The sequence below is a fragment of the Vulpes vulpes genome, chromosome 7 (assembly GCF_048418805.1).
Source record: "Vulpes vulpes isolate BD-2025 chromosome 7, VulVul3, whole genome shotgun sequence".
Classification (NCBI taxonomy): domain Eukaryota; kingdom Metazoa; phylum Chordata; class Mammalia; order Carnivora; family Canidae; genus Vulpes; species Vulpes vulpes.
Genome location: NC_132786.1, coordinates 54,299,506 through 54,306,951, shown reverse-complemented (window position 1 = coordinate 54,306,951; position 7,446 = coordinate 54,299,506). Strand labels below are relative to the sequence as shown.

General features: G+C 46.8%; 1 protein-coding gene across 2 annotated transcripts in view; it reads left to right on the top strand.

The window, feature by feature from the left end:
* Positions 1 to 691: 691 nt before the first annotated feature.
* TENM3 (teneurin transmembrane protein 3) overlaps positions 692 to 7,446 on the top strand; it is a 2,512,213-nt gene continuing 2,505,458 nt past the window's right edge. Inside the window, exon 1 of one of the 2 annotated variants that reach the window (XM_072763857.1) lies at positions 692 to 1,056. The gene's annotated coding sequence lies outside the window, so the exon portion shown is untranslated. Of the gene's footprint in view, positions 1,057 to 1,934; positions 2,008 to 7,446 lie in introns of those variants that run through there. The other variant, XM_072763858.1, reaches the window with a different exon arrangement.

Here is a 7,446-nt window from a genome sequence, read left to right as displayed (position 1 = left end):
TTTATCCTTTTTGAAATGACAAGTGTGCTCTACAGATGGAGCAAGAGAACATCATGCTGAGATGAAGGTTTTTTTTTTTTTTTTTTTTTTCCCCAGTTTCTCCCATTTCAGGACCTCACCTGTGCCTTGTCCCCTGGAGGGCTTACTCCAGATGTCAATGAAAGTGTAAAGTAGGTACGTAGAATGTCAGCTCTTAAAGCAGTTACTTGTACACTTAACAGGGGATTTCTGAGAAAAGATCTAAAACATTAAGGAATGGATATCTAACATATACATTTCAGAGAAATTGGAAGAAAAGAAAGAAAAAAATTAAGTTCCTACCGTAAGAGATAATGGTAAGCACTCTAGTGTCACAATGTTTCTATACCTGGAGTCTCAGTTAAAAGAAAAAAAAAAAAAAAAAAGCCCAAGACTGTTAGGACTTTGGAGGACACGTTGCTAAAGAGAGAAACCGTATTTCCAAACCTAAGCGGTGAGATTTGCTTTCTAGCTTGGGATGGAGCTTGGTTTACTGGCTGTGTTTATTTATGTATCTATTCTAGAATTACTTTCTTTTGATTTTCGCCCCCCTTCCGTGCCTAAAATCATGAAGCCTTAAAAAAAAAAAAAAAATCAAAAAATTAAAAAAAAAAAAGACCAAAAAACCCCAAACCAAACCCCAACCAAAAATCCCCAGCAAGGTTTACCTACTAATGGGAAGCCTGGAAGGGGTTTGCGTTGGAGAAGCTTCTCCGAAGTAGGGTCGGAAGACGCGAGAGGAAGAGCGGTTTCACTGAACGAGAACCGAGCCCGCGGCAGCCCCGCTTCCCGGCTGACTGGGGCGAGGAGGGCGGCCGGCGTTAAGGTCACGCATGTCTCCTGCAGGTCCGGGCGCCGGGTAGACCGGCACCGAGGGACGTGGCACCGCCGGCCAGGTGACGCTGGGCAGCTCATGTGGGGCCAACGGTGGCGGCGGAGGCACGGGCGCCCCGGAGCTCTGAGGTGGATGCGGGGCCCTGGTGCGCTTTCCCGGCGGCGCCCGGAGGCTGCGGTCCGGACGCACCTACTTCCTCTCCCGTAAGGGCTGAGCTCGCCCGGGGGCTGCGCTGGGTGCTGCGCTGGGTGATGCGCCGGGTGCTGCACGGGGCTGCGCTGGGGGCTGCACGGGACGCTGCACGGGGCTGCACGGGGCTGCGCTGGGCGCTGCACGGGGCTGCACGGGGCTGCACGGGGCTGTGCTGGGCGCTGCACGGGGCTGCGCGGGGCTGCGCGGGGCTGCACGGGGGAGACGACGGCCGGCCGGTGGGGAAGCCTAAGTGCGTAGCGCTTCCACCAGCATTAAAAAAAAAAAAAAACAAAAAAACCAAACAAACAAAAAAACAATCACTGGGTGATATGCCATATGTTGGCAAATTGAAGTCTAATAAAGAGATAAATAACAATAAATAAAGGAAAGACTAAAACACGGAATACAGCCGGCTGGCGTCCTCCCTGGCGGAGGGCGGCGGAGGGCGGCGGGCCGGGGCCGCGGGAGCCCCTCGGCTGCGGGGCGCACGGCTCCCCCTCCGGCCCGGAGGTCGCGGCGCCCCGGCCGCCCCCGCGCCCCCGCGCCCCCGCCCGGCTCCTCGGGCGCTCGCCGAGGTCCCCGCGCCCCCGGCCGGGCCCGCAGCCCCGCCTCGCTGCAGCCGGCCCCGCAGACCGCGGGCGGCGGAGGGGGGCGGAGGGGGGCGGAGGGCGGGGAGGAGGAGGGAGGACGGAGGAGGGAGGAGCGCGGCGCGAGGAGGAGGAAATAAATAAATAAAACAATAAGCGCGGCGCCAATAAGAGCGAGGGAGCGAGGGCGCCGCGAGCCCGCCGAGCCCCGCCGCCTCCGAGCGGCTCCGCGGCGCGTGTGCGCTGGGGCCCGAGCTGCAAAGTTCAAACTAAACGTGTTGCTCCCGCCGCCGCCGAGGCCGCGGACCCGCCGCCGAGCCCCGGGCCACCCCGCGCCCGCGCCCGCGCCCGCGCCGCCCTCGGCCGCCGCAGCAGGTAGGTGCCCGCGCCCCGCGCCCCGCGCCCCGCGCCCCGCGCCCCGCGCCCCCCTGGCCGCCCGGCCCTGCCGCCCGGGAGCGCTCCGCGGCCGCCAAACTTTGGCTCCGCCGCGCCCTCGCCCGCCCCGGCCGGCCCCGCGGGCAGCGCGTGCTGGGGTGCGGGGGGGTGGGGGCGCGGACGAGCCGCGGGCTGCAGGCTGGAGGCCGGGGCTCCTTCCCTCCGGGGCCGGTAGCCGCGTCCCGGGGTGAGCCGCCGCTGCTGCCCTGCGGGGGCCCCTCGCTGCGGGGGCTCCCCGGGGGCCTGGTGCGCGGCAGGACGTGCAAGTTTGCAGCCAGAGGTGGATGCACCGCGGGGCAAGTTTGCAGCCGCTCGACTCCCAGGGGGGACTGACCCTTTCCGTGCAGCAGCGGGAGCGGGAGCGGGAGCGGCGGCGGCGGCGGCGGCGGGGACAGCGGCCTGGCCGGCGGCGGCGGCTGCGTGTCGTCCCGTCCCGTCCCGTCCGGGACTCGGCGCAGGGGGCGCAGCGCGGCCGCCGGGCCCGGAGCGCGACCCCGGAGCCGCCCGCGGAGCCGCCCGCGGAGATGCCCGGGGCGCCCCGGCTCGGCGAATCGCATCCCGACGGGCTTGCTTCTCCTGCCCGCTGTTCCTATGCTCCGCTGACGGACGCGCCTTCAAAACCTTCTTAAAACTTTTGTGCGTGTCGCTGGGGGGGGGGGGGGGGGGGGGGACGGCAGGGCCCCCGCCCCCCAGGGTCCGAGTCGGAGCCCCGGGGTCGGGGTCGCAGCGGCGCGCGGAGCCCCGCGCCTGCTCCCTGCTCCCTGCTCCCTGCTCCTCCGCTCGCTGCCGACCCCTGGGAAGCGTCTGCTCTGCCTCGCTGCTTGAGGGACCATCGCGGATTCCTACTAATGTGTTGTTGACGGTCACTATCACCCTGACTGTCGCCCTGCAGTCAGGGGAGAGCTCTGAGCGGAACGGGAATCCCGAAGTCGCAGTAAGTTTCTGGAGCAACGTGCTAGAGCCTCCCGAAGCCACCTGCTGAATTAGTTCTCATTACTCCGGGGACGTTACCGCTGGGCGCGGGAGATGCAGGCACATCCAGCAGATGGAGCAGTGGAAAACTGTACTGGAACCTGTCTAGCTCTCGTTTATCCCGATTCAATCACGATGATACCAAAAAAAAAAAAAAAAAAAAAAAAAAAAAAAGTATAGGGAGCTCAATTTAGCAGAGATACTGGATTTCCTGTCATATATATATATATATATATATATATATATATATTTTTTTTTTTTTTTTAAAGAGCATGCCGATGGAAATACAGTGTGAGTCTATTTGTAGAAACCTCAATGCTTTAAGGTTGTTTTTTTTTTTTTTTCTTCTTCCATAAAGCATCTTGGAGGAAAAAAAAAAGTTTCTGGTACAGATGAGACTTGAATATGATTAATTTGTGTCAGAAATATCAGTCCGTCCTTTGGAAATGATGCGTTCTGCTATAATATCTGATTATTGTGTTATGGTTGAAAAGATTACGTACACTGCCATTTGGAAGTGAGCAAACATCAATTTGAGTACTTTTTAGTAGTTTGGATGAGACTGGGCTCGCGTTTTACCTAGAAGCTGGGGGGATATGGTAATTTCTGGGAGTGACTTGCGGTAGCTGAGACTGAATGGGAAAAGTTGATAGAACTTTTTAGTGATTCTGATGAATTGCTCATCGTCCTTCCCAATAAGGAAGGGGTGGATTTTGGAATTTCTGTTACCTGAACAAGTGAAGCATACATTCGGGTAGAAAGGCAAAAATCTTCAAAAGCTACCTGTATTTGTACACCGGGAATTGTGGCAACAGTAATAATGTGGAGGGATAATCTGCCTTTGCACATAAACACGTTACAGTCACTTACGTATCTGACAGTGGAACTTTAAAGCAGAGAAAAATAGGCTGCCCATTTTACAGACAAAGCTGCAAAGGCTTACCTAAATTCAGTTTTTAGTTGCACTATTTCAGAGAGGAGCTGGTTCTTGAATTTATTCTGCTCATCTCCAGTCTCTGTTCTTTCACGGTAAATTGCTGTAGATCTTACAGTGGGGTAGAACTCTGCTTAACTAGTCTGGAGAAATCCAGTTAGGTCTCATTTTAATATTATTATTTAGCAATTTAAAATTACAACTACATATTGAACATTTTAAGGAACTTTGGGACAGATAGGATGCTTCTGGAAGAGGTAGTACCAGGAATCATTCTAACAAAACATGCTTTCTGTTGAGTGCACATGTTTATAACCTATATGTGATTATTTTCTAAGTCATCAGGTCATGTCTTTAGAAAAGTACTTAATTAATTGTGCTTCCTAAAACTTCATTTCCTTTACATTCACATAATATTCAGGAAAGCTTGAACTCCACCATGTAAAATAATATAATTACCTTTCAGGAGGAACTGATCTTATCCTGCCTGTTGCCACACAGATGACATTATTGCAGATTTAGAAAAATATTACATTCCATAACCCTTCACACATGCAAAAACCAAAGGATTTCAGTGTAAAATGCTGAAATTTTTAGGTGATGGTCAAATGTTTAAAAATATAAGAGCCAGATGTTTACTGACTTCTTCTTACTATTCCACGTATTGAATTCCTCGTGCATAACTCTTATTGACAATTTAAAGTCAGCTAGGAACAGCAATGTTATTTTAGTAAAATAGGTTAGAAGTGGGTATAGTATGGTCATTGCTTACATGATATATACATTTCCAAAGAAAACCAAGTAAACTCAAATCTCTCTATTCATATCTATATAGTCATTATAGGAAAATCTATATAGTCATATATAGATAAATTGTGTTTTGGAACTTGAGAAAAAGTACTCAAGACTCTCTGCATACATTAGTGAACTTCTTCAGTTAAGTTTATCTGGTCAGCAAGATCGTGTAACACACTCTACTGAAGTTGAGTTTAAGGGGGATACCTTGGCTCGAGAGATAGCATTTGGACTCTTGATAATGACAGTGGTAGTGTGCTATATTGCTGGACTTGGGAAAATACTTTAATCACTGACTTTTTAATGCTTATTTTAAAAATGGCAGGATCAAAGTTAGGTTCTTTAAAAGGATCAACTAAATAGTGTGTCTATTTTTAACCCAAGCTTTATGGTAATAGTTGAAGGTTGGCAATCACCAAGTGCTTGTACTGGTTGTTACCGTATTTTAATCCATGTTCTGTGTGATTTATACCTTCATTCCATTTCTCCAGGACTTAGTTTTGTTGTAGCTATACCAGGTAGTGTTCTTCCAACAGTACAAATAAAATCGAGCAATTAGGCTTCACTTAAATATACTTTAACTAAATTAAGCTTTCGAACACATACAGAGGGAATGAGAGTTTGTGAGGATGCTGTGAGTATTGTTTTTTTTTTCTCCATTAAATTATCTTCTGAGAGGTATAATAGGTTTATCAGTCGGTGAAGATCAAACACAAGATGAAACCTTTTTATCCTTTAATTTCTATCTTGTTACCAGCCTGTTTGACTTCACTTGTAATGTAAAGTATGATTGAATATGATTTTCACTTAAAATCTCTAGAAAATGCATATATATTTGAAGCTGGGTTTTATAGGAGGTATCATTAGTTCTAAATTAGAAGGAAGAGTTTTAAGGAGTTTAAGAATAAACAGTTCTAAGAAAAAAGAATTACTCTGAATAAGCACAGAAGTTACAGATTTATCTTGAAATTTAAGCCTGAGCAGAAATGATGATCTCAGAATGGATTTTGAATGATACTTCCAACTTAGACTATTACTTTCATTTAATGGTGTCAATGATGTCTCGGGTGCAAATGCATTTATATTTAAGGGATCTTTATTTCAACCAACATTTGTTTTTCTAACGTGAGTATAATACTTCTCTTATAGTATTGATATTTAGGGATAGATTTTGTTTCATAGGTTATCCAAAAGTCTTTTTTACTTCGGATCATTTCCTCTATGTGATTGTGTAGGGCATAACTAGTTTTGCCCTATGGCTTTAGAGATATTTGGTCATAGAAGTATGTTTGGGTAAGTTTTCTCACTTTACTACCATAAAACTTGAGATTAGTCTCTCAAGCATAGCACATTATATAGACTATTTATAGCGTTAATTAAAGGTTCAAACTGTTGGATAAGAAAAATGCAGTTTTTTCTTTGTCATGGTGGAAGACTATCTCCCACTTTTTTATAGGACCAGTATTTAGAAGCTTTATGAAAAAGGAGGATGGATCAAAAATTGGGCTCAAAGCAGTAAAAGATTAAGGATTTAAAAAAATAAAAAATAAAAAATAAAAGATTAGGGATTTAGCTGAGTCATTTATGAATTATTACAACAAGCATATCGTTCTAGTTACTTTTTCAAGAGGTAGGAGATTTGAAAAGATGGAGCGAGGCATAATTAGAAGATAAAGAGCATAATGGTGAAAGAATTCACTACCTGTTATTATTAGAAGATAACAGTTGTCTAGTATTTATATTTTGATAGAATTTGTTAGGATAGCTCTATGATTTTGATAATTTAGGGTGCCCCCATGCCCAAAATGATTGTTTTCTGTTTTCTATTATGAATATTTTAAGATTTTGAATTTTTTTTTAAAGATTTTATTTATTCATTCATGAGAGACACAGAGAGAGAGAGAGAAGCAGAGACACAGGCAGAGGGAGAAGCAGGCTCCATGCAGGCAGCCCAATGTGGGACTCGATCCTGGGACTCCAGGGTCACGCCCTGGCGGAAGGTAGGTGCTAAACCGCTGAGCCACCCAGGGATCCCCCATTTTAAGATTTTGAAGTAATTCATCAGTTCCAGAACTTTGACCAAAACTAAAGGCAGCTCTTATACTTTTGGCAAATTCAAAGACCAAGTAACAGTATTAAAAAAAAAACAACAAAAAAAACCCTTCAGATTGGCATTGGTTTATGCATATCTCAAAAATCTGCATTATTAACACTTTGCTAGTAATTTTAATAAAAATATGAGTCATATTACAGTTCTGTTCAACCTTCCATATTTACTAACATTCAGGATGTTTAGGAATCTGCTGGTCTTTCACTGGACTTTTGTGGTAAATATTGATCATAATTATTGTATGACCATGATTTGATGCTAACATCAGATTTAGAACATTCTCATGCAAAATAAACAATCTGAAAACAATGTTCTGAGGCTGTAGAATTCACTTCACTGGTTCCCTGGGGCAAGTGAGAACAGAAAACATGCATTCCCACCGCAGTTACAGGAGGGTGGGAGCAAGGTGAGTAAGGAGTTCTGCTTACAACCATGGCTGTTTGCTCTCCTGTCTAGAGAACAACTTAGTTAAATAAACTTGATTTTTACCTTTTTTATACCTAAGTACTATATTTAATGAGAACTAATTATGGTTACAAATATCAGTTCATCAGTAGATTGCATCAAT